Here is a 5,875-nt window from a genome sequence, read left to right as displayed (position 1 = left end):
TTTTGAATGGAGAGGAGTCAGGTTGTGTGTGTGTGTGTGTGTGTGTGTGTGTGTGTGTGTGTGTGTGTGTGTGTGTGTGTGTGTTTTGGAGTAGATGATGATAAAGAAGGTCACAAAAGCCCCAGAGCCCAGGACGCCCCGCGCTTGGGAAGGACGGGATGGCCTTGTGGGGGTCCCTCAGCAAAACGCCAGGGAACTTTCACTCGCCACTGCCTACCCTCTTCCTACGAAGGAATAAAGTGAACTTGCTCGTATATTTGAGCCCACAGTTCTCTCTTCGTTTTCATCGAGTTTCTTTTTCGGATTTCAGTGTGAACAGTGCTGGTGTATCCTTAATTCTATCACACACACACACACACACACACACACACACACACACACACACACACACACACACACACACACACACACACACACACACCCGTCTCCCAGGTACTTTATTATCTCATTTGGAGAAATCAAAAACCAGATCTGTAATATTTATCCCTCGTTTACAAAGAACGAGTGGGGGTGGGGTGGAATTTGTTAGACACATATCTGCGAATATAGCAAAAGTATTTTTCTTTCCACTGGGAAAAGTTGCCTGCAAATGGCTGGCTTCCTTTTACCAATTCTGGACCACCTGTACCTCCCTGCGAAACTAACTGGGGTCACTAATAAAGCACCAATTAGATGGAGCAATTAGATACCAATTATGACTATTAACAACTCTATCACTAATGATTGTAGTTGAGGACTACAAAGCTGGTCAAATTGATCAAGCTATTTAAAAATTCTGTTACCTAAGAGTTTTATATCCCTTCTGCCCTTAAAGGAGGTAAGAAGAGCCAAGGAGTTGACCAGTAGGTATTCATCCACCCTCAGTGTTGAATTTTTTTCTTTTAGTATTGCTACTTCCTGTAAATAATGGAGTCTTCATTTTGGGGCCCTGTCAAGTTATGCAAAGTGTAACTGATGAAGATGGTTGCAACACAGTTGGTTTGGATGTGAAGTTGGGGCAGGGTGGGGGTACAACTTCTCTCCAATTATTTGGTTGTTTCTGAAAATGATGCACGTGTTCTAACTCTTCAGATGGAGGAAATGGCTCCTGGGGTACTAGTAGGCAAAGGAATGAAAATTGCTAAGATTCAGAGAAAAGGCTTATTCACACCTATAATCCTAACTACTCAGGAGGCTGAGATGTAAGAATCACGGTTCAAAGCCAGCCAGGCAGGAAAAGTCTGGGAGACTCTTATCTCCAATTACCCATCCAGAAGCTAGAAATGGAGGTGTGATGCAAGTGGTAGAGCACTAGCCTTCAGTGAAAAAACTAAGAGGCAGTGCCCGCACCCTGGAGTTCAAACAACAGCACCAGCCCAAAGAGGAAAAACAAGAGAAACAGAGATATAAGGGATTTGGGTGTCCATTTAAATTTTTCTTCTGGCCTTGGCAGATCAGAACTGAGTGGCTTACCAAGTGAAAAGTTATCAAGATTTTACTGGTTTAAAAGTCTGCAGTATAGCTTGGTTTACTTTTTGTTGAGGATGATTAGCTTCCTGTCTTAACCTTTTTACTGACAACCCTTGTAATCAAATTAAAGTTAAGGCTCACTTCTGGGGTGGGAGACGTGGAAAGATCAGTTCCCAGCAAGAAGAATAAGAGGAGGGGGGAAAAAAAGCAGTTTGCCAGAGCTCCTCTACCAGTGAGAAGCAGGCTAAGCAACAGGACTGTTGAAGGAGCCAGGAGTTCCTCTCCATATTGATTGCTTCTGCTCACAGTTGCTTGGTTCCACCCTTCATTCTGGCTTTCTAGACCACTGGAAGTGTTTGGGGAAATAGAACTTCAAATCTGTTTTACTTAGAACAGTCTTTGCCCAGCACCTGAGTTCCTGCATGGAAGCCTGCAGCAGCAGCATACATCTGGTCATGATGTATTTGCTAGGATGTGTTGGAGATTCCCAGGCTGCGTTGTAGACACCTGAGTTGCTTAAGATGAGGAAGCTACACAGCTACACTGCTCAGCAGTCCTAAAGGTTTTGCTTGGTTCCTAGTGTTGTGTGTGTGTGTGTGTGTGTGTGTGTGTGTGTGTGTGTGTGTGTGTGTGTGTGTGTGTACTTGTACTGGGGCTTGAACTTAGGGCATTGGTGCTGACCCTTAGTTTTTTTCTCTCAAGGCTGGTGCTCTTCCACGTGAGCTACAGCTTTCCTTCTTGCTTTTTGTTGGTTAGAAGTAAGCATGTCATAGATGTTCCTGTTCAGGATGGCTTCAAACTGTCATCCTCAGATCTTAGCCTCCTTAGTTGCTAGGATTATAGCATGCGTCACCGTGCCTGGCTCTCATTTTTATTTTGTCAGAATTAGTTGCTCTCCTCTGGGGCATCTCACACTTCAGACCAGCCAAGAAATACTGTTGGGAAGAAAGAAATTCTCCACAGGTAACACGCAAATAATCCCCCAAACCGTGTTTGAGTGGAATGAGCTTGGGTTAGTCTCTCTTTAGCGGGTCCTATGGATAAGCTTTATTCTGCCCTGTACTGCAGGCAACTTATATAGGACCCTGATGAATCCTGAAAGAAAAGCTAATACAGCCCTTTATGTGGGCCACTGACCCCACAGGCAGGTCTTAACAGGCCGGCTTCGCGGGCTTCAGGAGTCAGCAGCAATTCTCTGCTGTCCCTAAACCAACCCCTCCCAGAGAACAAATTCTCTTTTAATCCTGAGAACTCCAGAAACTCTAGGACTGGGTTCCACGCAACTTCCAGCAAGGCTCATCAGTTTAAGGGTTTGTCTCTCTTAAGTCTGGGGATGGAGTTGGCAGGGCTTGGGAACGAGGAGGAAACAACAACAACAACAACAACAGCCCTACCAATTGTTCTCATTCCCTAGTCAGCTGTAGACAAGTCTGAAACAACAGACTTGGTGAGGAGGGGAAGGATAGGGGGTGGAGCTGGCCCTAGGTTTATTGACCGTCCAGTTCAATCTGGTGGTTCTAGCAGGAGATCCTGAGATCTGTGCTAGAAGAAAGACCAGAGATCTTCCCAAATGCCCAGGAAAAGTGAAGAATACCAAAAGCTAGTTGGTTCCCAGACTACATCACTGCTTCCCTTTTGCTCAGGAGGTCCCTATCACCCAAGTCTCAAGACACCTGGTGGTGGAAACTAGAGAGAGCCAAATTTCCCTCAACTTGTCATTTGTTTGAAAGTTGTCAGATAAGCGGGAAACATTTCTCTCACTAATAGGGTCTCCCAGGTGTCAGAAAACCTTTCAATTCCTAGTGTAGCCTTCATATCCTCTTAGGGGGACACTTACACATTATTTAGGATTTGAAGAAGAAGAAAGGCAGGAAGGAAAAGAAGGAGGTTGATTGATGCCCAGCTACCCAAGTAAGTGTAAATGAGTTTATTTCCTAAAAAGAAATTTTACACCTTTAAACTTTTCCCAGCCAGGGCTCACCAAATTTCATTACTGTCTCTTGTCAGCAACCATCCCCTTCCTCCATCTCTTTTTCTCAGGCTTCTTTGTGGCTTAAGCTTGCATTTTAGGAGGGTTTATATAATGTTCATGTCAGCAAGTCTCTCTGTCCCCACCCTCACCCAGCTTCTTGTAAGAAATTGTAGTTGGAAACCACACACGCAAGATCTTTAAAAAATTTTCTGCTATTCTTCCTGACTAGAAGAATTGACAAGACATAGACACATTAAGTTGCATAAAATACAGTGGACTGATCAGCCAAAATGCATCTCATTTGCACTTGTATGTAGCTAGGGTTGGGGCTTGTGTCACTCACAGCCTCCTGAAATCTCCGCCAAGCTAGAGCGACTGGGTAGAATTTCTAGCAGGCCCCATGGTGAGGCCATTTGTGAGGTAGGAGGCCCAGCTCAGCCTGGGCAGCGGGAAATGGAGGGAGGTGGGGAGGTGGGGAGGTGGTGGGGAGGTGTCTGGAGGCCTGGTCTGAGGGTTGAAGAAGCCAGTATAAAACTTCACGCTCAGTAGTTCAGGAGGCTGGGACAATTGGTTGGTGGGTGTCCGCAGACAGAGATAGGAGGTCTGTAGTGATCCCTCTGGGCATCCACTGGGTTGTAAAGAAAGGAGACACCTTGAAGTAGAGGAATAGTCACTGACTGTATTTTATACCCCAATGAAACCCTCTCCCAAGTTGTATCCTTGGACACCATAGAAGGGATATCTGTGTCTGATTGGGCTCTGTACCTGCAGCTGACCTTGAACTTGGACTCTGAGCTTCCCACTACTTGATTCTACTACCCCTCCTAGGCTACCAATGGGGAAAGGGGACATGTACCTGGAGTTTCCCAACCTGGAGGCAGAAACGTTGGGGCTTTAGTGTCCTTCTTTCCTTCCTTCCTTCCTTCCTTCCTTCCTTCCTTCCTTCTCCTTTTCTTATTTATTCCTCCTTTCTTTCATTTTTTTCTCTTTCCCTCCCTCCCTCCCTCCCTTCGTCTTTCTCTTTCTTTCTTTCTTTCTTTCTTTCTTTCTTTCTTTCTTTCTTCTTTCTTTCTTTCTTTCTTTCTTTTTCTCTTTCTCTCCCTCCTTCTACTCCCTCTCCCTCCCTCTTCCCCCCTCCCTCCCTTCCTCTTTCTTTCTTGCTTGCTTGCTTTCCTCTCTGTCTTTCTCTCTCTGTGTCTCTCTGTCTCTGTGTCTCTCTGTCTCTGTGTCTCTCTGTCTGTCTCCCCCCACCCCTCCCTTCCTTCTTTATTTCCACCTTATGTAGACTTCAATCCTCTTGGTCTCCAGGGTTGAATTGTCAATTCACAGGGACAGGTTCTTGCCCCACAGCTGGAGGCCAGGGTTGTGCATGGTCTTAGGGTTACTACCAGGTTCTGTGCTAGCAGGGAGAGTGGCACAGAGATGCTGGTGAAACCGGGGTCTTTGGGGGAGCCACGGGGCGCGGGTGAAGGAGAGAACCGAGTGCGCAGGCCTAGGCGTGCCTAGGCGTCCCTGGACGCCTCAGGGTAAGGGGTGCTTCTATCCCAGCGTCCTGTTTCTGGTCCTCACAAAGTGTAAGGCTTGCAGAGACACCTCTCACTCCCCCACTCCTCAGGGATCTGGCTGGAGGTCCCAGCACAGGGGTGGTGGTGGTGGTGGTGGTGGTGGTGGTGGTGGAGGGAGGCTGTACGTCAAGGCCTGATTTCTGCCCCCAATCTTCCGGGGCAACCAAGGGGCAGGCGCGTTGCCCAACAAATCCACCGCCTCCGTGAGCCGCCCGAAGAATTTGCCAGGAACAGGGCCCTGTGGACCTAGGCGCAGCCACCTACCCAAGAACACGGAGGCCTGCGAGGGAGCAGGAGACGCCCGAGGGCCTGGCAGCCAAGCCTGCACCATTGGCAGCCCCCCCCCACCCCACCCCCGCACCTACGCGGAGCCCGGGTGTGTGTGTACGGGGTATATGTGTGCAATCAACCGCTTCTACCTCCTGGGAGCTGGGGAGACGCCTGCAAGGTGTGTGATCCTTGCTAGTAGTTTTTGCTGGAAGCCTTTGTTACAGCTTTGTCCGCGGGCGTGCCTTCATCCGCAGCCACTGCTGGGCCGCTCTGGTCCTTCTCTCCTACATCCCTGAGGAGAGGACTCGGTGCGGTACGTGGGGACGAATCTGCCCAGGATCAATCGTCTTGCTCCAATTCCCCTCTTTCAATAACGTTTCCCCCTTGCCTGCAATTTTCCTTTCAGGCCTGGGGGGCAGATAAACAGTTCTTTACCACCAAGGCCTTTGGGGCCAAGCTTTGCCCAGAGATCAGGCTTTTTGAACATGACCTTGCGCTACTGCTGGTGGTAAATGAGAATTGGGCCTGGCCAAGGTGGGTCCTGCCGGGTGCAGCTGGGAGGGAGTAACCTGGCCTCATCTGGATTCGAAGATTCTGACAGAGTTGAGTAGAATGCCAT

Source organism: Dipodomys merriami, unplaced genomic scaffold (assembly GCF_024711535.1).
Source record: "Dipodomys merriami isolate MVZ:Mamm:240054 unplaced genomic scaffold, mDipMer1.0.p SCAF_36, whole genome shotgun sequence".
Lineage (NCBI taxonomy): Eukaryota > Metazoa > Chordata > Mammalia > Rodentia > Heteromyidae > Dipodomys > Dipodomys merriami.
Note: the sequence above shows the minus strand (reverse complement) of the source record.